This window comes from Rousettus aegyptiacus, unplaced genomic scaffold, assembly GCF_014176215.1.
Source record: "Rousettus aegyptiacus isolate mRouAeg1 unplaced genomic scaffold, mRouAeg1.p scaffold_m13_p_8, whole genome shotgun sequence".
Lineage (NCBI taxonomy): Eukaryota > Metazoa > Chordata > Mammalia > Chiroptera > Pteropodidae > Rousettus > Rousettus aegyptiacus.
Genome location: NW_023416311.1, coordinates 77,419,289 through 77,447,034, shown reverse-complemented (window position 1 = coordinate 77,447,034; position 27,746 = coordinate 77,419,289). Strand labels below are relative to the sequence as shown.

Sequence of the window (27,746 nt, the reverse complement as noted above, 5' to 3'; positions counted from 1 at the left end):
ATTGGCTCTCCTGGTTCTCGGGCCTTTGGACTCAGACTGGAACTTAAACACTATCAGCTCTCCTAAGTCTTCAGCTTGTAAGATGCAGACCTTGGAACTTCTCAGCTTCCATAATAATGTGAGCCAATGCCACACACACACACACACACACACACACACACACACACACACACACATCTTTTGGTTCTGTTTCTCTGGAGAACCCTGACTAACACAAAAGCTAACCAAAAATAGACAAATTTGGGATTCATTATAGGCTGATAAAAGAGGAGGAGAAAAGGGTATCAGATTCACTGCAGTAGCCAGTGGTTATCATTGTCATCATCATTATCATTAGATAATAAAAGAAACATCCTACAAATACCCAGCACTGGTAGAAGGGTAGTTTGTTCTCTGGAATCATTAGAATATATTCAGTATTTAAAGGAAGCACATTCTAAACATGTTTTCAGTGTCCTGAGGCTTTAGAATCTGAAATGAGTTCTATACAGATGCATAAAGTTCTTGTAATTAGAGACATGCTAAATGTTAGTTGCATTAATGCTGAAAAAAATACAAATACATCAACTAAAGCCATTGAGAGTCAGTATTTCTTAAGACCCATTAAGAATAAAACTCCAATTTTGATGGACCCAAGTCCTGATCTGTCTAGTAGAAGATACTTTTTGAAAAGCCCTCCTCCTAAAATATCTCCAGGAACCCTAAGGCTATGCCTATGTGTATATACAAATAGGCCAGGTAGCTGGTCAGTCCCTGAGTCTGGACTATCTAGCACAGATTTATAGGTTCACAAAGAGGCTGGAGGCATTCTTTACATGGTCATTGCCTCATTTATAAGACTAATTTGTCCCACCCTTTTAATTATACTGGGTAAGCATCAAATGCTTTGAAGTCAGAATTTCTTTACATCTCATACAAATTGAGAAGAAAAATACTTTTTTTAAATCACTTTTGGGGTTCCCAGGCATAACTGCTTGGGCTCCAAAACATTACAGCCCATGGCAGAATAGTCTTTTCAATTCTTAAGGGTTCTTCTCTCCCTGATGCGCAGGCTGGCCTGGGATCGATCATTTTCAGTACCAAAAGCTGCATGTACTAGGAACCACAACCTTGAATTAGGCCATGATATCAAGTCTGGTGTGCTGTGCTCACTCTCTCTTTCCCCTTATAATCCTTGTTCATCAAGAGACCCCCACCATCCTATACTCTGTAGAGCTCCTATCAGAATTACCCCAGTTCACCCTCTATTTGTATATCTCTGAATCTTAATTATGGACTTAGTATAGTCTTAAGTCCAAAAGGCTCCTCAACCTCTGTGAAAATCAGTGGAATAAATAGATGACTACAGTGCATGTGTGAGAAGCTCCAACTCCCAATCAGCCATGAACTATTACACAAAAAAACTTTTCTCCAAACACAGTTTGATTTCTATCATAAAGTATGTTTTTTAGAAGTCTATGTATGAATTATATTCTGTGACTGAAAAAAACAGCTGGACAGGTTCTGAAAGAGCAGGTATCTGAATGGTTTTGGGACTCCAAAAAGCATAATGACTACACAGTCTCTACTGGAGGCCTATATGGGGATAAACCCCTTGCAATCATTTTAAATTAATTTCATTTTTCCACATTGTGAAATATTTCAAACATAAAGACCAATTTTAGGAAATAATGTAATAAACAACTGTGTCTATATACCCAATGGGAGCTCCTATGTGGTACATTAAATATGGATGCAAATTCTTTGTACTTCTTCCCCTCAAGAACCTATTCCTCCAGTCCTAGCCTCTGGGCTGGCCCCATGACTTGTTTAGATAACAGGATGAAGTAGAAGGGACATTATATGACTTCTCGGCCTTCGGCTTAAGAGAGAAGCCCCATAGCTTTATCTGTCACACTTTTGAAATTCTGTGAACGAACCTAGGCTAGCTCCCATGAGGATGACAGAGTTCATGGAGAGAGATCGTATAGAGAGAGAGGTCCAGGCATCAGGGCTGAGGCCCCAAACCTGTCAGTGGGGACATCAGGGACCAGACAGCCCAGCTGACAAACCAGCTGACCAAAGGCATATGAGGGAGCACAGCTGACATCACATGGAGCAGAGAAGGCCATCCCAGCTGCCAACCCATAGAATCATAAGCAAATACATAGCTCTGGCTTTAAAACCACTAAGTTCTGGGATAGACTGTTATATAGCAATAGATAAACAAGGCACCCTGTAGAACCCTCCTCAGACTCATTCCCTATATTCCTCTTTGCCAAAAGGTAAACATTATCATTTCAGTGCATGCGTCTAGAATGTTGCTACATACTTGTGTTTCCTTTAAGCATGTATAGTAGTACTGTTCTGCAGTGTTTTAACCATATATGAATGGTATTAAACTCTCTATATTATTTTATGACTTCCTTTTTTGCATAAAATTAATTTATTGAGATTTACGCAGATTGATTTTCTTAGCTTTAGTTCATTCAATTTCATTACTATGTAGTTTCCATTGCCTAAGTAAACTACAATATATTGTTTCCTCCCTTCCTCCATTCAACCATCCCTTCCTTCCTTCCTTCCTTCCTTCCTTCCTTCCTTCCTTCCTTCCTTCCTTCCTCCCTCTCTCCCTCACTTCCTCCCTCTCTCCCTCCCTTCTCCTCTTTGATGATATGGTGGTTTGACACTCAACATTTATTCCCTCCTCCTTCTAGCATGTCTTTCTGTAATACAGAGGTTTCAAAGCCAAAAACTTCATTTACAAGATCCCTGGAGATAGTGATTTAGACCTGGCCGACCAGGTGCACTTATGTAAGGTCTGGCAGGCAGGACTGAGGCAGTGGCTGTGGTTTTGCAGTCTCCACTGTCTCTGCTGCCCAGCAGAGCTATGGAGGGGTCTGGTTTTCTGTAGCAGTGACAGAGACTCCAGTGACCAGACTCTGGATTGTATGCACTGAGAAGCAAGACCTGAGGCCTCCTTCCTGCTGGTACAGATCATAGTCCACACAGCACAGTTCTTGAGGTGGCGGTGGCAACAGCAGCAGCAGCAGGGGCCTGGGTGTGGCAGTTTCCTGAGCCTGCCAGCTTCCTGATTATAGAACTGGATTTAGTGGTTTGCTGATCACAGAAGAGGCTGCAGTTCCCTTGGTGACTCATTTCTATAGTGCAATGTCCCATCTATATTAACAGTTGCTCACAGTTTTCAGTCTATGTCACTCCACTCAAGATTCAAGTTGCACTTGTGGGTCCTTGGGCTTCCCTGCTTTTGGCTGGGCTTGGTGGAACCGCTCTGTTTTGGGTGCAGGTATGGTAGGCAGGTTGCACACGTTTGGTCCATGTGTATTCATTCAAAGGCCCAAGCCGATAGGGTAGCAACTACCCAGGGAGAAGCTCTTCGTGGCGATGGTAAAAGTGCAAAAGCACCATTTTTAAATTAAAATTTTTTGGAAACAATCTCAAACATACAGAAAAGATGAAAGTACAGGCCTAAGACTGCTTTTTTTTCTGAGCCATTAGAGAGTAATTTCACACCACACCCTCCGACTTTAATGTGTATTTCTACAAACAAGGGCATTCTCCTAGATAAACAGAACACGACTATCAAAATCAGGAAATGCACATTGATTTATTACATCATCTGATCTTCAGACCCCATTCAGGTGTAGCCAGTTGTCCCAATAATGTTCTTTACAGCAAACAGATCCAGTTTGGATACACTCATTATGTTTCGTCGTCGCGTCTCTTTGGTCTCTTTTAGTTCTTTAGTCTTTCTTCAACTTTCATGACATGTTTGAAGATTTTGACGTGTTTGAAGATTATAGGCAGGTTATTTGGCAGAACGCCCCTCAGTTGCAGTTTGTCTGATGTTTCCTGATGATTAGATTGAAGTTAAGCCTCTACAGCAGAAATATCACAGAAGTGATGCCCTGTTCCTCTCATTGCCACCTCTCAGGTGGCACATGATTTCAGTTTGACCTGTTACTAATGATGTTCACTTGCATTGCTTGATTAAAGTGGTGTCAGCCAAGCTTCTCTTTGTACAGTTATTCTTTGTTCCTCTGCAGTTAATAAGCATGTTGTGGGAGGCACTATCAAACTATGTAACTATCCTGTTCCTCCTCAAACTTTTTATCAATGAATCTATTTATTTGTACAGACACATGATTTATTTTATTTTATGGGCATAATCTTTTATTAGCATTATATTCATTTTAACTCGACACCATTATGGCCAGAGGAGACCACTTCAGGACGGCTTCTGTATCCTTTGGACATGCCCCCATTAGCGCTTCCTTGCTTTCTGGCAGAACAGATGCTAGTTTCATCTTGTACTTCCCTGCCCCCAGCCCTGGAATCAGCTGTTTCTCCTGGTTTCTTTCAGGAAAGAATGCTACTTAAAAGCCAATTTCGTGTTAGATGTGTTCATTGCTATTGAAATGTTGCTGTTTCCAGAACTTTTCAATCTCCTCAGTAGAGAGAGCTAGGGAAATGTCACACACACACACACACACACACACACACACACACACACACCTATGTTTGTTTTTGTATCTACTTATATATGCTGAAATCCATGAGCTCACACCAATATCTTAAATTTTAATTCAAAACCATAGAGTTCATTCTAGTTTCTCTGTTTTCATATGTGTAACTTCCTTCTCCAGCACTGAGCAATTCATCCCCCTTATTCTTCATATATTTACTTATTTGATCAATCATCTTGTGTGTAAGAAATGCCCATGGCATCACTGTCCCACCTCATTGCATGTGCCCTCTTCACCCTGCTAGGCTCTGACACCCCCGCCAGGCTCCCACCAACACACGAAAACCCTCCCATCACGCAGCCAGGCCCCACATCTCGTGCTGAGCTGAGCTACCGTCGCCGCTGCATAGACAGCCTCCTCACCCACTTTTGCTCCTGTGTAGACACCTCCCTCACCCTGCTTGAGCTCTAACTCTCTGCTCCAGTGCTCCGCCCCAGCATTCCTCCTCACCCTGCTCAGGCTGTCCTCACTCGCCCCTGCCTGGTCACCCTCTCACCCTGCTCAGACTCTGGGTGTTGGGGGCGGGGGAAGGAAAAGGCAAAGGAAGAGAAGGAAGGAAGAAAGGAGGAGAAAAGGAACCATGGTTTTAATCTCTCTCCCTTCTCATTGGAAACTTGAACAATCTCTTCCTTCTCTCGTATATAGGCCTGTTTGCATTCTATTCCTCTCTTAACTGCATTCTCTGTTCAGGTTACTGTCCTAAAACCATCTTCCCTCAAACTTCTTTGCATTCCAAATCCATTTCACTACCAAAATTATCCAGAAAGGCCTCTCTGTTCACCTCCACTGCAATCTGGCTTCCTCCTCTAAATCCTACTGAACCTGCTAACTAGCACCTCCGGTAGTTTCCTTATAGGATTTTCCCTCCTATGTTTAATATTATAGACTATCTGCTTTGTTCCCTGGGCTAGCACTCCCTCTGGTTCTCAATCTGTCAATGCCTCTCCCTCCTTCCCTGTCTCTTCTGCTGGCAGCTCATCCTCTACTCCCAGTGGTGGGTGTTCTCCAGGGATCTGTCACTGGGCTTCTTCTCTTTTAAATCTACATTTGCTCCCTGTGAAATTTTATTTTGTCAGTTCCTTCTCTCATTTCTAGGTGGATGACTCCCAAATTGACACAACAAGTTTGACCTCTCTCCTATGCTGTAGAATTATTTCCCCATAGTTACCACTAGGTATTTCTCTGTCTCTCCAGGTACCTCATATTCCAAAATTTATTCAGTGCCTTAAATTATTGGGCTTGTGCTAGGTAGTATCAATACATAGACTAATAAATTATAGTTTGTGCAAAGAAGAGGTTGTACCTGAGCTGGGAACTATTGTTATCTTTAATACCTTCTCTCCTAGTCTCTAACTCATCTTTCATATCATTGTGATACTTAGCTTTCTCAGTGCAATTCTGATCATACCCTTCCCCAGAAACTTTCCATTGTTCATGGTAAAAAGAAAAAAAAAAACTGCATCTCTTACAACATGGTTATCTCTTGACATTCCTTGCCCTTCCTCTTTCCAGCCAAACAAGATGTTTATTTTATGCCTCTGTGCCATTGTTCATGCTATTTCCTCGTAGAGCAAGGCTCTTCCTCTCTTTCCTATCTATTAATATCTTACTCTTTTTTTTTAAGGCGAACCTCCTATGCCACCCCAACACTCTCTTTTATGCCTCTAACACAACGACACCTGAGATTTCTTTGCTCTTTAAATTTTGTCTATAATCCCGTTATGACAAATGTCCTAATTTACTTTTTACCGTAGTTAGCAGTGCCTATGTCTTTCTGAGCAACTAGAAGGGACAGGGTCTTATTCGAGTTAGATTCCCTCTAGGAAAGTTCCCAAACATGTTTGGTTCACAGTGCCTTTAATGTGTGGGCAATTATTCATGGTGCCCATAGACAAAAAGAAATACCTGATCATTCCATTTATTAAATAGGCTCCCAAACAATAAATATATGTATTCTAACAACTCAGTAGCCTTCGAAAAAATTGCATACAAATAGAAGGGGAAATAATATTTTTATTTCATTATTAAATAACCCATAATTATCTACTAATGAAATGCGTGCTTGGGCATTGCACAGCTTCTTAAATCTTAGGATCTAATTAGAAGTCACCGCTGTCATTTCCTGTTCCACACTGATTTTCATTCAGTAGTTGCTTTTTATCACAGCAACTGCCCAAACCCAGCTTCACAAAGGTATGACGTCACTGAAAACCATGTAGTGTGATCTAACATTAAAACTGTGAACTACCCTGGGCTAGTAGTTCTCATGCTACCTGATGTATGTTACTGTGTTTTCTCAAAAATATAAGACGTCTTGCTTATCTTGAGTTTGTTTCACCACCTCAGGGCGTCTCAGCAGAGTGTGGGCATCACAGCTTTCGGGGGCCCGGCACAATGTTTGCTACACATGTAACCGTGGCGGATTGAATTAGGTTCTATTTTATGTGTGAATCATTAGATATTTAACTCACAGCTTAGGTCCGCAAAAAGCTTTTATAAGAATGCAAATTTCTTTGAACCTATGTAATTTTATTAATCAATATCACCCCAATAAATTTAACAAAATTAAAAAAATAAACTCATTAAATTTTGATAATCGTATGGTCATATTTTGTATATCACAAGGCTGTATGAGTACTAAAAAGTCTTCCACGGTGGCATGCTGCCTTCAGATTTTAACAACTCAAAAGCAGTAACAGAAGCAAGAACATAAATTTCTTTAAATAATATGTAGGGTTAAGAGAATTATTATAATGTCAAAGTTAACCAAGGACCAAATAACATTGGAGTGATAAATCCTTAAGAGCCATATTTACATTCATCTAGCATTGCAAATAAAAGCTTTGTTTGAGTTGAGACTTTCAGGACTGTAATGGGTAGCAGAGGATGTTAACTTGGAGATCATTTTTGTAATATTCTTTGTTTATTCGAAGTTGTATGTTTTCCTGAGGACATTGTATAATGTTTACAACAGATCTTCAAAGTGATCTGTGACCAAAACAGTAAAATTTTATCTATAACATTAAACAAAATACCATTTTAAAATCAGGCATGACATGTTACTACTAACCTCAATGATGATATGTTGCCAAAATTGATCTTGTCGATACAAAACAGTTTAAATTCCTCTCAGCATTGACCGTTTGTCAGTGTCAGAATGAAACAAAGAGAATTCACTGTTCTCTACTTTCGTTATTCTTTCATTTACATCGCTTTATAAAGATGCCTCTCCTTATTAAAAATAATTTAGAATTTTGGTAAGTTATTTCTAAAATGAACAATACTAATTTTGTCTCCTTTTGTTTTGTAGGAGATCCTAATTTTCCTGATAGACTATATGAAAATTTCACTTGGAAAATAATATTTTCCAAAATACATATCCTTGTGTAATTTATGATCTCCATATGAGATCCTGGCTAAATTGATGGCATTTAATATTCTCTCTTGCTTGGGTGGATCTTCTAAGAGATTGAAAACCGTAATATGAAAAACAAACCAAATGCTGAAGCTATTACAACATGATCTCAAACCACTGGATTAAAAATAAAATTAACAAACAAAAAAACGCCTGTAATTTATCGGGTTGCTATAAAAATATTACAGTGTTGGCATTGTGTAGACCTAACATCTAAATAATTGCTTCAATAAACTCCATAATAATTGAACAATAACGTTCTAAACAGTAACATTTTTGTCTTTCTAATCAACTCAGCTTGTGTCCCAAATCCTCACCACCTCTGGTTTCTGCAGCTTAGAATGAAATCTCCTTTCACTAAATTACTCTAAATTTCTAATCTTTAACAGAAAATGTAAAGACCTCAGCTCCTCTTCTGCTCATCTCCAATTCCACATAATACTTTTAAAGAAACCATCTTATTCTCAGCCTCAAATTTAGATTTATCCTCCATCTCCCTCATACCAATACTCCATATACATTCTTTAGGCAAAACTTATAACCTGTTTTTGACCAGGAACTTATAGAGAGCAAAGAGCTTACTTTTGAAACATATTTGAAAAATTACTTCTTTCCCCCATCCTACTATCCATTCTAGTTCAACCTCTTATTTCCTATTATCTCTACAATTGTAATAAACACTGCTGAACAATCGTCTTTCTCTGTTTTCTGCCCACTCCAATTTGCTGGACAAGCTTTCCAGCTTATTCTTAACATTGGACAATTCGATTAGTTTGTTTTGTTTGTTGAAACCCCACTGGGGTTTCTTATCGCCTGAGAAAACTTCCATCATGTGCCCTAACTTACTTCACACACTACCTTCTCCCACTCTCCTACAATTCACTCAAATTATATTATCTGTCAATGAACCTATGTTTCTAATTTTCGACTTAGTATCTTCTTTACTTCTAAACTTTCATAACACTGCATACTAAATATTATTATTCTTTATATATTTGTCATATCATTTTACTCCACTGTAAGCTTTTTCTATACAGTAACATTAATTATTTCATTCACTCATTTTGTAGGAATAGGAGTTCAAAGATGAACAGGACAGGTCTTCCTAAGCCCTATAGTTGGTCAGTGTTCAAAAAGTATTTGTTAAATTAAGTTTTTGATAGTTTTCAATCAGCTGTAGATCAAGAAAAAATTTAGTTGAATTGGACCCTATTTTTGCATTCTTTTATGTTTATTTTAACTATGCTAGTGTTATCTCTTTTAGAGGAGGGGGATCCCATCTTATTAATCCTTTGTATTCCCTATAGGTACACTTCAATGGATTTTCAACAAATCCATTTTGGTCGAATGACCAAAGGCTTCATTTTCTTCCATATATATGATATAATGTGACCTGAGCCCATTGAGTATAATTAGCAGTGTAATTGACTTTGCAAGGGGGGTAAAATTTTAGCCGATAGTATACACTTATGTAGGCAAAGCCTTTGTTGGCATTTAATTTCACTTTGCAGTTGGATTTTTCTGAATCTAAAATAGTATTTAAAGTGAGTTAACCTTATCCTTGAAGAACTCGAATATTTGTTAAGTTTTGTTTTCTTATCAAGACATCCAAATACTAGACAAAGACAGATAGAAATATTAGAAATCATTCCAAAATACTTGTATACTTGTTGAATAATTTTTAGTATTATCTTAGCTTTTTTCATAAAATTTCATTACATGATTGTGCACAGAGATGAGTAGATGCAAAACTTTAAAATCGAGATTACATATTCAATTTAACAATTCTTACTAAGTAGCTAATACAGAGCAATGCTAAACTCAGTAGGAAAATACTCCTTCATGAAGGTCAAATATGACTGCACCAATCAGGTATTTTGCTCTTGAGCATTATTGAGTGTATTCAGAGCAATGTGAAATTCAACTGCCTGAAAATCAAAGTAATGGTAAATTTTTCATTACTATACCTAATCTCTTTCCACTCCAAATGAATCGATGCCTGTAAAGCTCTTAACAGAGTAACTGGCACATAGCAGGTGCTCAGTAAATAGTATTTACCTTTTTTCCTAATGGTTGAGAATAGAATTAATAAACTATTTATTATGCAGTGGAATGAATGGGAAATTCCTCCTAGAAACTGTCATTTAGCCAGAAAGATCCAAATTATTATTGTGCTGAAATTTTTCAGATAACTGTTTAATTCATTACTTGATTCCCCCTGCATGAACACGGAGCTAATCATATAATATGAAATAAAAGAGAAACAAAGAAAACATTAAAATGCAAAATGTTGAAACTATTATGAAAATTGTGAGGCACCTAAAACAGGAAAGATAATGCTAAAAGAAAAAACAAAACATGTATTAAAAATGACCTGCTTCTGAGGATTATCTAAAGCTTCTATCATATGGATTCACGTTACAGAGAGATTGATTGATACTGTATTAAAGGGGACTGACTAATGTGCCTACTGAACATATAAGTTTTTATTATAAAGAAATAAGAATGTGCCCATATTCTCATTGCACAGCATCCTACAAGATAGCTTGGCCTTTGCCTGATGATCCGTGGGGGATCTTTCGTTCTGTACCTTTCTGAGAGCTGGCTTAAGGGAGCAGGAGCACAAGCAGGGCCTGCAAGGGCTAAAAAGTTGGCCTCAAGATGTGGCATTCCAGGAGCTTCTCCACTCTGCCGGGAAGTTGCCCAGCTGCATGGAGACAGGGAATTGCTCTGCTGGTCCTCAGTGATGCCAGCAACCACTGCCTCTTCCACTGGCCTCTCTACCTGGTCAAATAGCCAAATGGTTATAAAAGAGAACCTTGGTCAGTATCAGCAGGAAGGCTTGAATTATGCTCAATCAGCAGGGTGACCTCAAAATTGTGAGAACACATCATACCAGATATACTCAATTGCTATTTGTGTTAAAATTAAAAAAAAAAAAAAAACATGACTGGTTGTTGGTAAAACTATAGTTGTTGTATGTTTAGATTTATTGAAGTAATAAAGAATTGGCTCTGCAGTCTCATGATATCTTACTGGCAAATTCTGCCCAAACTGGTTTGGACCTGATTGTAATCATTGTGTAGGCAGAAAACTGACTGGAACACATTAAAACAGAGTTTCCTGATCCCTTGGAAACCAACCCAGTCAGAGAATGGCCAAGAGAGTTGCCTCGGGTTATATGTTAGACCTCAACGTGGCTTCCCTTCCAAATGCACAGCCTCTGAAAGCAATTCCATAATAAACTGCAGCTTGGGCTCCTCAGCTGGCTCTGGCCAAGTCATTTAGACAACTCACTGCTTGATCTGTCGATTTTGGTTTTGACAAAAAAAAAAAAAACTTCCAGAGAGCAGGCACCATTTCTGTTTTTCCTTCATGTGGTCTATACCCTGGGCTCTAGTGGTAAGGTCTATAAAGAAAGAGATAACACTCCATAACCATTATCTGTCAGGAGTTATCTCAACAATTCTATGTGTTAAATGTTATTACTTTATCATTTTATAGAGGAGAAAACAGGTTCAGAGAGGGTCAGGGATCCACCCAAGTTTATGGCAGAGCCAGCTGGCCTTAATCCAGCACCCAAGTTGTTCACTGATTCTATGCTCTGCTGCCTGTATATGATGGGATGGCGAATCTGGGTGCTTTCTGAGTTCTACACGGAGAAAGTGGGGTATTCGCCACTGTGATTTTTCTGAACTCAGAGTACAACAGTGCCCATAGGGTCAAGAAGATGTTGCTGATTTGGGAATGTGCCTGGTCTAATGCTAACTGAGCCTACCAGAATTCGGAAACAGGTAAAGTTTTCCTTTTGCTTTTCTCGTGTTTTCTTTCATTCTAATGAACTTTAATTTTTGAACAGTTTTAGATTTATTGAAAAATTATAAAAATTGTACAGGGTTCCCATGTACAATCTCATACCCGGTTTCTCTTATTATTTTTTCTTTTTTCATTTTTTTTATTTAATATTTTTAGAGTTTTAACTCATTATTATTTAGGAAATTTTTGAGGGTAATATTGGTTAATAACGTTATATAAATTTCAGGTGTACAATTTTATAATACAACATCTGTACACATCATTGTGCCCTTACCACCCAAAGTCCACGTTTGGCCTCTTTTACTCTCTTCATTCTCCTCCAACCCCTTCTCCTCTGGTTACCACCATTCTCTTGTCTGTATCTTTGAGCTTGTTTGTTTTGTCTCCTATTATTAACATTTTATATTAGAATGGCACATTTGTTGTTAACTAATGAACTAATATTAAAACATTGTTATTCACTAAATGTATTCGGATTTCCTTAATTTTCACCTAATGTTATTTTTTCTGTCCCAGGATCCCATCCAAGATATCACATAATATTTCATTGTTATATCGTGGCTGTGACAGTTTCTCAGACTTTCTCGTTTTTGATGACCTTGACAGTTTTGAGAAGTACTAGTCAGATATTTTGTAGAATGTCCCTCTATTGGGTTTGTCTGATGTTTTTCTCATATAAGATTGGAGTTATGAGTTTTGGAAGGAATACTCCAGAAAAAAAAGCCCATTCTCACCACATTATATCAAAGGTACATACTATTTATTTAACATATGAGCTTTATCACTATGAGTTATGCTGTTGAGGCTGACCTAGATCACCTGGTGAGATAGTATTTGTCAGGTTTCTCCACTATAAAGTTACTCTTCTTCCCCCTTGCCATACTATATGCTTTGGAAGGAAGTCACTGTGCACAGCCCACACGTAAAATGTGAGGAGTTGTGCACCCTCCTTGAGGGTGGCGTATCTACATAATTTATTTAGGATTCTGCAGGGGAAATCTGTCTCTTTTCCACCATTTATGTATTTATTCATTTACTTATATTAATATGAATTCATGGATATTTATTTTATACTTTGAGGTATAATCCAATATTATTTTATTTATTTTGTTGTCCGAATTGTTCCAGCTTTGGCCACTGGGAGCTCTTTTAAATTGGTTCCTGTGTCCCTGTGACATACATCCATTGTTGTAGGGTTTTTGTTTGTTTGAGTACTTCCTTACTTTCTATCACTACAAAGATGTTACAGGTTCTTTTTATATATTTCTTGCTCCAGTAATAGAGTCAGCTATTTCTCTAGCTCTCTATCCTTTTTAAGAATGGCAACTCAAAAAATCTTGAGGGCAAAGTGAAATCACAAAAGATATTAGGCAGGCAAGTAAGTACATTTTAGAAAGATCACTTCTGGCTGGATATGCTTGAGACTAAAGGCAAAGAATGAGAGAGACTATTGCAAAGGTCCATGAACAAATTTACATGAAAGCTGACATCTCGAACTATGCAAGTGGCAGTGAAGGACAGACACTTGAGAGGTAGGTAAGCTTACATTCTCAACAGAGTCCTGGGTACTTTAAGTCCTGGGACTCATTCTATGCTGGCACAAAGTATATGAACTTTCTGGATGGAGGTGAAAGATAATAATAGTAATCGCTAATATTTATTGGCCACTTATTACATTCCAGGCAGTGCTCTAAACACTTAATGTATAATGACTCATTTAGTCCTTATAACAGCTCTTTATGGTAAGTACTATTATTATTCTCATTTTATAGATGAAGAGATAATAAAAGTGGTCCACAATCTCACAGTTAGTAAGCAGCAGGCAGAGACATGAGTCAAGGGACTTTGACTCTAGTCCCATACTCTTCAACACTATGCTATAGTGCCAGTTGCTAAAAGATGGCTTCAAATTGAGAGTTCTTTGTTGCCAGAGCCACCTCATAGCTGCCTGTACCAGCTACCAAGATTTCTAATCCTGCTGCTTATGCCCTCAAAGCCAGCTCAGACTGGCCATTGTGGTTGACTTGACACCTACATCTGTGCCTTTCCAGACATGCCCATTTGGTCTAACTTACTTCCACATTTTCCATTTCAAAAGCATGTATTGAGTACCTCTTCTTGCCTGGCACTGTTGTAGGCCTGGGGATATAGAGGGAGTAGGAGACAGTCCTGTTCCCAAGGGGTTCCCCGTGTGTGTGTGTGTGTGTGTGTGTGTGTGTGTGTGTGTGTGTAAACACAGCACTATGCTCTGCTACCTCTACAATTCCTCAGCCTCTGGACCTATGCCACAACACTGGGCTGTCCATTTGACTTTAGACCATTCACTGCTTCGAAATCTCAGCATCCAGGTCTATGCCCAGGTCCAGCCCCTCCTGTGTCTATCATGATGACTCTTTGCTCGTCTGTGAGGCTTCCAGTCTGTTGATCTTGCTCCACCCACATCTCCCTCACTGCGAGCCACGTGGGGGGGCTTCCTCTCTCTCCTGCTGGTGAAAGAGTCAGCTTCCAGACTGCTCTACTCTGACTCATGCTAATTTTGTTAAATTTTTTTTTTCATTCACAGGACTATTAGAATTTCAGACTCTTTTTTGCTCTAGAAAGAGTAGGAGGCGAATTAGAGATCATTACTAGCCAAATTTCTTCCACTTCTTTCAAGCCCATCTGTATTTTTCTATCTTTTTCTATTTTTCTAGTATTTTCTGATTTGAGTCTGAGTCATTCTGCCACTAAATAGTGAGGCTATTTAAATAATTTTTGTTATTTATCTGGTGTTTGACGTTTCAAAATTCGTCTCATATGCATTAATATTTAGAGAAATATCTTCTCCACGTAGAATCTAGTGAAATCATTGCCCTCACCCACTCGTCCTGTCTATAGGGTAGAAACTTTGTGGCTTCTGGGCCCAGGACTACCTTCAACAGCCATCATAAAACTCTCAGAGCCATCATAAGGTGAGAACAAGAAGGCCACCAGGAAGATCAGCTATGCACTGGACAACAAGTGGACAACCTCTCTCAGACACATCCTGTGGATCCAGCCTCTCTGATGTGGCTTGGAATGGCTTGCCATGGGGCATAGCCGAAACACATTCATCTGCTTTAAATGGTGGAGAAGTGGGAGAGGAGAGAAAAGCCCAATTTTTCTAACTGCGGGAAATGAGTCAGGGCCATAGCTGCCTGCAGGGCCTGGAGATCATCTTTTAAAGGTCTTTGGTTTTAGCGGTGGAGAGAAGAGTAGCTGAGGGGATTGTGTTGTTGCTTATTTGCTTCGCTTTGCTTTTTGAAGAATAACTAGCCACCACTTCTTCCTCTTCTCCCATCCAGCAGACAAGTCCATGTAGATGTTTCCACACAGATCCTTCTCACAAAGACCAGAAGCATCAAAGGAGAGCTTGGAATGCTGAAGCTGACCCTTTGCAGCAGCCCCTTTAGGACCAATTCCTGCTCTGATTCAGTCTTGGACCTTGGGCCTTTGGTTGATCTTTTGGCTTCTTAGTCAGTAAGCCTCTACATTGGGCCAGAATGTTCCCCAGGAAGGCTAAACCCAGAGACTGAGTTAGGGGAGGACAAGAGACGAAGAATTTGGGCAAATGTTTTTGCCTTTGCCCCACCTTTCTGCAGGTAGCCACAGGAGACTCGCAATCAAGCAAATTCTGCCATTAGTTCCTGTCTCTGTTTCAAAAATCAATGTTAGGCAGGGTCTTCACGCACACATTGCCAGTTGTAGGTGTGCTGTCAGGTGAGCTCTATACTCTGGTGCAAGGAGCCATCAGAGGGCGCCCCCAGGGCTGGGAGAAGGATGGGAGGCCAGTTCTATCTTGCATGCCTTCATTCTTTAAAGGCATTTTCAAACCGTTTGAAAAAGAGCTGGCTGCTGCTGCGCTCTATCTGGCTGGTTGTCTCTAATACACTAGGTAAACACTGCCCGTAACAATGTGTTCAGACACACAGAGTTGTTGCTTAAAGAGAGGGAGTGGCAGGCCACACTGAGCAGAAAAGTATGTGGGGAAGGGCCATCTGTGGGGTGTGATTCGAGGCCCCTGCATAAGCTCTAAAATTCCCATCATTTTAACTTAGTCGCGGTGGCATTCTAGCTTCCTGAAGGCAGTTCATACAGTAGCATGGAGACCAAATACGTAATTATGAGAATAAAAATTTTATAAAACTTTAAGCTTCATAAAATGCTTTTACGCCACTGCATTTTTGTGAAATGGTTCCAGCTGAGCCAAACTTCAGTCGAAATTGTGTGGGTGGTTCTAGAAAAACCTCACCCTCATTGTCCTCCTCCTGTAACAATTTCCATGAGTGGTTTTCACGGTAAGAAGGAGCCTGTCAGAAGGAAGTATTTGCTAGCAAGTTCTCTGGAAGGAAAGACAGGGAACATAGATCTGGATGTTAGGGAAGCTGGGACTTGTTCCCAGCCAGCACTGCAAATCAGCCTTTGAGCCCCTGATGAAGGACGTGAGCTACATCTCTTGCCAGCCTCTTCACCTTTTGCCCTGTGTGTGACAGTGTGAGCATGGTTGGTGCTGGATATTGGATGCCCTAGAAAATACTTAGAATCTCTTAGATTTGCATGCAGGAGGTATACTTGGGTGTGTACTTTGGATTTACACCTATGACGGATGAAGGAAACAGGATTCAGCAGTGGGATAAATTAAATTGTGATGCAGTTGCACAGTCTCAGACAGTCCCACAGGAAATATTGAAGCTGAGATGGCCCTTTATATTTGAAAAACTTGAGGAAAGAGAATGGGACTTCATTGGATATAGGCCAGGCCAGCAGTCCCCAACCTTTTAGGCACCAGGGACTGGTGCTCTTATGAGGATCTAATGCTTGATGACCTGAGGTGGAGCTGAGGCGGTGATGCTAGTGCTGGGGTGAGGCTGCAAATACAGATGAAGATTTACTTGCTCACTTGCCCCTCCTGCTATGCAGCCCAGTACCTAACAGCTCATGGACCAGTACCGGTCCATGGCCTGGGGGTTGGGGACCCCTGGGCCAGGCAGTGGTATATACTTGGGCAAGGTAGCTTCCTTTAATAGAGGAAAATTCTTGGGAAGGGACTTGGATATGAGTTGTCAACAACCAACATTTTCAGCAGCTAAAATAATAAGTACCTTAATCTCGAAAGGAGATCTCAGAAGCACATTACAATATTCAATACAGGCCTCTCCTTTGGCTACCTGACTCCTCCTCCAAACCCAGTTCGGCCTATCTGGAAAAAGCCTCTCAGGACTTCAGCTGGTTTCTTTTCATGAGAAAACTCTACCAAAATTAATTCAAAATGAATCAAGGACCTGAATGTAAGACTTGAAACAATAAATTGCATAGAAGAAAACGTGGACCTTGGACTTAGAGAGGATTTTATGAATTTGACCTCAAAGGCAAGGGAAGTAAAAGCAAAAATAAATGAATGGAACTACATAAAACTAAAAAGCTTCTCCACAGCAAAAGAAATTGTCAACAAGGTGAAGAGGCAATCATCCAAAAGGGAGAATAAATTTGCAAACAATACCTCTGATAAGGGCCTAATATCCAAAATATACAAAGAACTCATACAACTCAACAACAACAAAAGAACGAACAATCCAGTTAAAAAGTGGGCAGAAGACCTGAACAAACTCTTATCCCAAGAAGACATACGAATGGCCAATAGACATGTGAAAAGATGCTCAACATCACTAGCTATTAGGGAAACGCAAGTCACAACACAGTGAGATACCATCTCCACACCTGTTACAATGGCTATCATCAATAGGACAAATAATAACAAGTGCTGGAAGGGAAAAAGGAACCTTCACCCACTGCTGGGAATGCAAACTGGCACAACCACAATAGAAAACAGTATGGAAGTTCCTCAGAAAAATAAGAATTGAACTACCATATGGTCCACAATCCCTCTTCCGGGTGTTTACTCAAAAAACCTGAAAACATTTATCTGCAAAGATATACATCCCAGTGTTCACAACGGCATTGTTCAAGACATGGAAACGCCTGAACTGTCCTACAATACATGACTGGATAAAGAAGCTGTGGTACATATATACAATGAAATATTATTCAGCCATAAGAAAAGATGAAATATTGCCATTTGTGACAACATAGATGGGTCTTGAGATAATCACGTTAAGCAAAATAAGTCAGACAGAAAATGTTGAGAACCATATGATTTCACTCATATGTGGAATATAAAACTGAAAGCAACAAATAAACATGACAAACAGAGACTTATGAACATGGACAGTGGATTAGTGGTCACCAGAGGAAAGTTGGGGGGGGGTAGATAGGGGTAAATGGGGTCAAATATTTAGTGACGGAAGGAAATCCAACTCTGAGTGGTAAACACACAATGCAATGTATATACAATTTACTATTGAATGATACACTTGGAACTTATTTGATTTTGTTAATCAACGTCACCCCAATAATTTTTAATAAAACGCTAATAGTAAGGCAATAGAATGAATTACAGCCCCATCATTACAACTGGTCTCAAAGTGATAACTGATACTCGTCGCCCTCCTGTGCCACCCATTCTAGATTCCTTCCAGTCTCTGTTGTATCTCTGATGGCCTTGGTGGCTACAGTGGTGGGGCCACCCAGTCCACATCACCATGCCCCATCCCAGGCCATAGCTGCTGCTTGAGTCCACTGATTGCAGAGACCAGTCAAAGGAATACCCAGAGATGTTCCAAGAATCACCAGTGTGCTAAAGTATTCCCTGTCCTCATTGTGTGATCTCCTCAAGGTATAGATAAATGGCCACTGTCAGGATAGTAATTCCTTTCCTTGCCTGCTGGGTTCTTGGAATAACGAGTCCAAAGGAACTAGGTAGTAATGGTGGCTTATAATTCAATAAGATGCTCACTGTATCTTCTGGTGAAGATAATCACTCCCTTTGGAACCTACAGAGTCTAGAGTTGCAGGGACAAAAAGCAGAAATTCCCCAGGTCACTGAGAGCGATGATTTAGGTTCTCAGACATGGTCTTGGGGAACATACTATGTTGTTGGTTTAGGGTATATATTGTATCCTAGAGGAATACAGCCCATTGTGTTGGGGTATCTTTTCCAAGATGGCACCTCTGCTGCCATGTCAAACGACTGCTCCAGAAGCCCAAAAAATTTTGGAAGGTGAGGAATATGATAAAGCTAGTAAATCCTATGGTGGTGTGCATACTGTGGCACTTCCTTTATAGGAAAGTGGGTCCATGGTCTAATATGATGTTTTGTGTAATCCTATGATTGTGGCTCAAACACTTTGCAAGGCAAACCCGTTCTCGGAATGTGTGCTAGTTTCGATCCTTATAATATGTATAGTATGAGGGGCTTATATACAGATCTTTAATCACAGTCTACCTTCAAGTGATAGTATACCTACCACTCTAAGTATAGTATACATGTATAGTGTTTTTATAGTATAGTGCAAAAATCTTTCAGCAGTATGCTTCCATTTCCCACCTCCAGACTACTGTACTATTGTTATACATTTAACTTCTACACATGTTATAAATTGCACGTTGTATTACTATTTTGGTTTAAGCAATTTTTTTTAGCATTTTTGTTTTTAAGAAATTTAAATAATATAAAAAGTCTATATTTACCAATTTAATTTTTATTTCTTAAGCTTCTCAATTCCGTTTCTTTCTAATATCATTTCACTCTAACCTTAAGAATTTTAACATTTCTTATAATGTAGATCAACTGGTGATGAATTATCTAAGCTTTTGTATGTCTAATAAAGTCTTTATTTTGCCTTCATTATTGAAAAGTATTTTTTCTGGGTTATAAATTCAAGGTTTAAAGTTTGGGGATTTTTTTCTTTCAAAGCATTATAATGTTACTCCTTTGTGTGTGTGATTTTTTTTTTTTTGCTTGCATTGTTTCTAGAAAGAAATCGGATTTTGTACCTATCTTTGTTCCTTTGTACATGTCTGTTTTCAATATCTTCTCTATATTACTAGTTTTAAGCAATTCACTTATGTGTCGTGAAGGAGTTTTCTTTACATTTTTCATGCTTGGGGTTTACTGAGCTTCTTCTATCTGTGAACTGATAATGTTCATCAAATTTGGAGACATTTTGGCCATTATACTTTCAAATATTTTTTCTGTATCTTCATTACCTCTTCAGGGACTCCAGTGTGTCATTAGTTCATGTAGTGTATTTTCATCTCATATATTTTGGAAGTTCTATTGATATCTTTCTTTATATCTTTATATCTCTACATAACATGACCAATTTTTTTTCTCTAGCATCCTTCTAGGTCTCACTTCATTTGTCTTTTGTCTCTCATTAATCATCATCCTTCCTTTCCTGATGCTCAATTTCATGAAAATCATTGTTTCATTTAGTTCTTCTGGTTTGTCAGGTTTTTGCAAATCTCTGTTACTCCATCTTGGCAGGAAATCAAAATTCCTTCTAGGTTCTCTTAAGAATGCCAATCTTCTTTTAAATGTAAATTTGATCATTGATAGTGACCCATTAAATTCTTGGCACCTCATGTCAGATACTTATGGTTACTCACCAAATACCTACTATCATTTTTTCCTTGCTAACAGAGCCTTAAATTTGTTTGAGTATGAATGTTCCAAGCCTCAGTTGCAATTGTTTGTTTGATGCCATGAAAAAAAATATCTCTACTATTCTTTGCAGTGAAGTGTGGGCATGTGACTCAGTCTACTGGGGGATTTCTGGAAAAGACTTTCTCCCAGACAAAACTTGGAGCTGGAGATAGAACTAGACCCTTTCCCTTCATTTTGTTCTTAGAAGATTTTGAGAGAGAATTTGATGCTTGAATCTGCATCAACCAGTTCGTATCTATGTTGCGATCATATAGAGTAACATTGTCAAACATAGAGAGGAAGGACAGGGAAATCATAGAAAGGCTGACCTCACATTGAACCACAGAACCATCCTTGGGCTCACCTACCTTTGGACTTCCAGTTAAGTGAGATAATATACACTATTCACTCCCAATATTTAGCCACCTTTTTTCAGACTTTCTGTGACTGGCAGGCAAACACAACTGATATCTACTTTTACCATGGCTCAGTTTTTTTTTTTTTGTAAATACCTGGTTACTTTCTTCTAGAATAGGAAAGATCATAGGTATAAAGGTTGCTTTCAGATGAGGTGGAATCCAAGTGGCAAACTGCCTACTTCACAATTTTTCAAAAGAGCAACTTGACTGGAGGCAGTCAGAGAGCCCTGCACGCTTTGCCCCTTAATGTTAGTCATTTAATAGGCAATGGCTATGCAGAAGTTATGCTGATAGGGGACTTGATGGTAATGTTCCTGATAGAGAGCTGCATTGATTCTTGAGTGGAATACTAATTTCCACTGTGGGGTGGGGGCAGGGGGAGCCCTAGCCAAAGTTACTTGAAATAATATATATTAACACAGTTCCATTATAAATAATACATACCGTTAATATGGCTTTAAATAATATATAATGCTAGATTTGCATAATAAATAATACATAAATATGTAATCATCTCGTGAAGTCATATGAAATTAGTAATCGTGAAGGAAACTTAACCTATTAACATACAATGAGAGGAAAGGCTTGCAAGCAGCTTGGAGTGCTGTGCTGCTGTGTAATGTCTTAGCTAGAGAAACACTAACCTGTACAAAGTGTTTGATCTGTATGTCTATGACTGCACAATGTAACCAGTAAAAGACTTTTTCAGTGTATAGTCAGCAAAGAGTTTCTGGGGTCTGTAAAGATAACATCGTTTTTTAAATCTCTAATTCATCACTGATTGAAGGACTATTAAAAGAGTTATTTCCTAAAATGAGGCAATGCAAACCATTGTCATGGACTTTAATCATCCTCCCATTTTTCTAGGGATTCACCTGTGTTATTTTATTTAATGGTAACCTGAGTAACCCTATGAGATGGACATCATTATTTCCATTTCCAACTCAAGGATCGGTAGGTGGGAGAGGTGGAGTAACTTACTCAAGGTCATGCAGCAGTTAGTGGCAAGGAGAGGTATGCAGCTATCCTGAAATCAAAGCCTGTTGTTTTTCCTTTGCAGTATACCACCCTGCTCTCATTTTAAATGTAGTTCTTCTCTGTGGATTAAGACCCTGGAAATCTTCGAATTCTGATTCAGCAAACCTTTGAAGAATTCCTTTTGTGTGCTTGACATTGTGATGGACATCTCAAGAAGGTGATGTCATTCGTCTCTACAATAATTCTATTTGGTATTATCTTCATCTTACAGATTAGGAAATCAAGGCTTGGAAAAAGGAAGACTTCCTCAAAGCCTGTGAGTGAGATGAAAAGCTGAGTCCTGTGACTCCAAACCACAGTGCATTGCATCTCTGGTGAAGAGTGATGGGAAGTGCCTCCTGTTTTAACACCAGGCTCTCTTGTCTTCTCCAGAGAACAGACCCAAGATGCTCGTCCAGTAAAATTGGATGGCTTTCTTCTGGAATAGAAAAGGTAATGATGTACTAAGAATGGAGATTGCTGTCAAGAGATTTGGGGACACCAAGAGCAAAATTTCAACTTTACAAATTTTTCAAAGGGTTGGTACTCTGAATCAGCTTTAGGCCCATCAGTAGCTAAGCCTACTCATAGTACTTCACAAACACTCAAATTCTTGAGTCCCTCATATTTTACTCCTCTAGGAAATAGTTGGTTCAAAGTCCCCATTCCTCTAATAATAGCATTCTTGGAAATAATGCATTGAGATCAGTTCTTCTGGGAAAGACATAACCTACTGAAGAGGTACTGAGAAGAGTCGAAACCGTAAATGTCGAGCCTACCCAGGAGAGTAAATATAAACCACTTGCATCTTTCAGGCTGAATTACAGCTTATCAAGCACACATTAAACCTTTAAGCCTCTTTTTTCCTTAGGTAAAAATAAATCTAAGTTGACTATTCCAGCATATGTATTTGTTTTCTCCGCACTGTCTATAAACCATGTCCAAGGTGAGTATTTATAAGCCTGAGCGAAAACTATACAAACAATTCTGAGAATAAGTGACAACTATAACAGTTCATGATAAGACAATCACAACAAAGAAAATGCTATGCATTAAGTGATTTTTCTTGCAAATCCTTTATACATATGTCAGGCTGTGTGCTGGCAGAGTGAAAGAGAATAGATCAAAAAGAATACCCATATAAGAAAGGGTTTTTAGGCAAATGCTGTCATGTATGCATAAATCAAATAAATAGTGATTTAAAAAGCCCCAAAGGAACAGCATAGATTTCGATGGAATTTTACACAATGAAGTTATTTAGCAATTGCACAACAATGTATGGAGCACTTTACCATTATTTGCTCATTAAATCTGATGACATTTCTGGCAAGTAGGTCTATACCATTAGTTGAATTTTATGGCCAAGGTAACTGAAGCGGGAATTGTAAAGGAACTTTCTCAAGGTCACACAGCCAGGTCAGGACTGGCCAAGGACTTCACTTCAGACCTCCTGCTCCCAAAATTCTGTCTTGCAGTTCTGGGGTTAGTGGTTCAGCTGCCACTTAGCTCCCTCTATTATGAGGGACAAGTTAAGGGGTACACCAGGTCATCTCTGGGTGGGTGAAAAAGGCAAAGGCTCCTGGCAGTAAATCTAGAAGTGCCCTTGCTTGGCCTTGGAGTCAGCATTTCTGGTGGAACATGAACGCCACAAGCATGTCGGCGCGTGCCTATGTGATGCAAATACACATCTGCAATAGAGCCTCATTTGAGATGTTCACGGTGTGAGTTTAAAACTGCACCTTGCAGCTCAGGCTGCAATACCCTGGGTCAGGGAGGGGCAGTGTTTAAAAATAAACCAATGCCCCAGGATCCATTAAATATAAATCTCTGAGACTGGGGCTTGGACAGGAATATTTTCAAAGAGAAACCCAGGTTTTTCTGACATGTGGACAAAGTTGAGAACCACTGGCACAAAGGTCATTCCAGGTTTGCTGCGCATGGTTGGAAAGGCTGTTCACTGCACAAGGATAGCTGACTTGGGAGCCAGTGAGGGCTAAGATTCAGCCCGCATACAATGTACCCTAATTTGGAAGAGTGAACTTTTGTCTAATTCCCACGAGAGAGGCCCTGGCTCATTCCCTGTTCTTGGATATGCATTGCCACATAGCCTACATATTCCATTTTCAACTTATTTTTATGCATTTCCTAGAAATTATATTTAGCATCAACTGCATGCCGGGCACTTGGTGTAAATGAGGATACAACTATACGACAATTACAAGTCTGTCATTAAGGAGTCCACAGTCTGATGGGGAAGACAAGTGATTGAACAGGGAGTTAACCAACAATATGAGAAGGGCACTTATGAGTGTGAGTACTGGAAGCTGAGGAGGACCCAGGAAGGGTGCTCTACGCAGATATGGGGTCAGAGGGACCTCATGATAGAGGTGATCTAAAAGGAAGCAGGTGGCATTCAAGGTGGAATGGTAGCATTTGAAGAAATTTGGAATCCAGAGAGAAAGGAATATTGGGGAATTGGCAGGGGTTCAGCGCATCCACTTCGAGCACAGAGTGGAGTGAGGGTCGGGGCATGTGGTAGGTTCTCCCAATCTTCCAAGGGCTGGGTTGGCCACTTGCAAGCTTAACCACTGCTCCACTCCTCGGTCCTACCTTCCTTCTTTCACCTTTCCATTCTCCATCCCTCTCTCCTTCCTATCTCCTTTTCAGATATAATCCTTTTAGAGCAGAAAATACCTAAACTGCTTGTACCCTACCTTCTGAAATTTCCAACTCCAAGCACCGGGAAGAAACAAAAAGGTTGGAAGCAGGTAAAGGAACAAACCAGTATGGAGGCACAGCTGCCACCACTCCCCATGGTGCCACCTGGCACCGTCTCGCGACTGGCACAGACTCCTTCTTGCTCACTACTGTCTTTACTTGATACGCCTGGTCCCGAATTCACATTCAACATAATCCTCTGGTGAGTGTGGATGGGTGGAATGGGGGAAGGGAGTGGTATAAGTGAAACCGATGGGTCAGGAGTTCATGGTATCACCGAAACAGGGTGCTAAGTACTTACTACACTCGCTCCTCTCCTAATGTTTGTAATTTTCCATTATAAAAAGGAGAAGAAGCAGACTTAAAATCCTCTGCTACTTCTTGTCTTTTTTTCATTTTGCTTATCAGTACCCCTGTGATGTTGTGTGTGTGTGTGTTTTTTTAATCTGGTTTGATTTGATTCAGGTTCTATTTTTTTTTACTTCAAAATAGTATACCTTTATTTTATTCGTAGGGCATTTTAATGAGCCTAATTTCCTAATCTATTAAAATCATGATTCAGTTCATTGAAATTCACTTTACTTTCCCAAAGTTTAGAAGTGTATTGCATAACACACCTATCCATTCCCTTCCTATCTGGCTCCTGATGATTCTGATAGATGACCTTCCTTGCCTTCTCACTGTGGCCACGGTTAACTTTCAGCATTCAGAGATCCGTTCAGGCCCACACCCTGATTATGTATTGCGTGTGAAATAGGAAATGATTCTTCACTTACAGTTGAAAGACCTGCAGTGGGAATGGGAAAAAAAATGCATATTCAGCTTTTTAGCAACTTCAACCCCTTACATCTCCAAGATGGTCTCATTCCATTTTCATGCATTGGCCTGCAGCAACTGTATAGCAACTAAATGTCTACCATCCAGGGCATGAGACCTTATATTTATGAAATGGAATGAGACTTTACACAGGCCCCCAAGCCATGAAGTCATTCACTTTGTTTCACAGTGTCCTAGAGTCACAGTCTATATGTTTACCATTAGACCTGGTCTCCTCTGGACAGCCATGGCACCTCGTACATGCACCTACCATGCATGAGTATCACACTGTGCTCAGCCCTCTTGTTCACACCTGCTCTTCCCCATGACCTGAGCTTGACGGTGGCAGGACAGTCCTTTCTAAACTCTTAGTACCAGGTCTTCTGTTTGACTCACAGTAGGTGATTCACATGTGTTTCTTAAGTGAATGAATGGCCTAATTCATTCATGCTGAAATTTAAGCCTATTTAATTTGGAAGGGATTTATTTGGAAATAAAGAATAAGCACATCTTATATTTAAGTCTTCCAGCAGACAAATATGGTTATGTTATAAGCATCTTTTGAAGGTTTTGCTTCCCATATGACTTGGCTCCCCAAGGCTGAGTATGCCTGATCAGAACATAGCCGTTCTGCCCCAGCTCTGCCTCTTCCAAATCAGTCACTTGAATAAAAAAGAGACACGAAAAATCAAACTTTTCATTGTGCTTTTGTCAGACCTGAACGACCAGCTAATTGATGAAAGGTTTCTATAATTTCAACCAGTCTCCGTAGCTTCATATGGCCACAGCTAAAGTCTTCACGGCTTTTGTCTGTTCACAAAGGCCAGTTAACATCCCTCCTGTGCTGTGATTTCCAAGGGGCCCCAGGATGGGGTTAGTGAGGTTATATGGGAAGCACCTTCCCTACAACAAAACAATGGGGAGTAAGTTTACCCCACACCCTGTTGGTGCGGTCTCCAGGACACACCGGAAGTAGACAGAAGCTCTGCAGCCCATTAGAGAGAAGCTCCCTAAGCTGCACCTTAACGGAACACAGAAGGGAAAGGCAGCAGGCTCTGCCCTGCTGTACTACTGAGAAGTTATTAGATTACACAGGCATCCAGCCATACATTTGCTTCCACTAACATAAATCACACAAATATGACAGAACTGAACATGTGCTAAAGTCAAATGTGCATACTACAATTCTTTTGTCGTCTCCTCAACAAATCTTAAAACAGTAATTTTATAGATCTTCCCTTCATTTGAAAACTTATAGCCTCTTAATGGAACTGGAAGTGCGAAGAGTCTAGAACAGCTGTAGTTACAACATCCCTCTTCTTGCTTGCCCTCCCCTGTCGGTTTTCAGTGCCCTCTGACCTCCTAAGTGGTGGAACAAGCCCCACAGACACTGGCTTCACTGCTCCTTGACCGCTCATTTGAGTTTATTTCACAGCTGAGGAACCTGCAACTTGAAGGAGTTAAGGCTACTTCCCTCACAAGGCTGCTTGAGAACTCATTGAGCTCACTGATAAAACAGCCCTTAGCATGGGCTGCCACGCCATAGGTGCTGAAAAAATGTGAGGTGCCCTGTCCTCTGGGTCGCCTTTGCCAAGACGCCGCCTCTCCAGAGCTCTGTAGTCACGTCACCTATCTTTCCTCTGATTCTATCATTGTTCTGGCTGCCCCTCAAGGCCATAGCCCATATCTCCTCTTTGTCTCATGGCACTTCTCTCATTAGCCACTCAATAAATGTTGTTGACAGGCTGGCTGACTGCCTGACTGACTAAAGATGGCATCTTTCCACCAAGGGCAAGTGTTCTTTGCTGTCTTTATTTATCGCTTAATGTCAAATGGTGTCATCAGCATGATATAATTGTCCTGAAATGTAGATCAGGATTAATAAGAGAGTTAAAAAAAAAATCAAAATGGTTGGACAGTATTGGTCCTAATTAGTATCTTATCATTAATAATGGGGCTTGAATAATGTTTTACAGGTGTAGAAATCTTTTGAGTTAAACATGTCAATGTAACCTTGATTTTATGTAAATATCTTCAATTTTTATGATGCAAATTGTAGGTATATTAGAGAATTTTCAACTGTAGTTACTTCCTACTACTTTAATTTTGGGAGAGAAACATTAAGTGTAAGAAGTGCATTTTATGTTATTTAACAAATGTTAAGAACAAACAAAGCCATTCCCTTTTTCCACTTCAAAATCTCCTCTCTTTTGAACAAATTGTGGGCTGGTTTTAGAATCAAAGTGAAGCCATCTCTGTCTTAAGCTACATTCATCACCATTCTTGCCTATATGATATGCAAGATGATGAGGGGAAATATTTAAGTTTGATCAGGTCCTTGAACAGCTTTTTTCTCAGTAAAACAAATTAAACACACACACCCAGAGACACACACACTCACACACAAACATAGCAAATTCAGTTTTATGAGGTTTATGAAATGGTTCTGAATTTTA

General features: G+C 39.7%; 1 long non-coding RNA gene across 2 annotated transcripts in view; it reads right to left on the bottom strand.

Moving 5' to 3' along the window:
• LOC107506366 overlaps positions 1-27,746 on the bottom strand; it is a 424,284-nt gene that overhangs the window by 96,032 nt on the left and 300,506 nt on the right. Inside the window, exon 5 of one of the 2 annotated variants that reach the window (XR_004952684.1) lies at positions 17,984-22,195. The exons of the other annotated variant lie outside the window; for it this stretch is intronic. This is a non-coding gene — a long non-coding RNA (uncharacterized LOC107506366). Of the gene's footprint in view, positions 1-17,983; positions 22,196-27,746 lie in introns of those variants that run through there. 2 annotated transcript variants of the gene reach the window in all.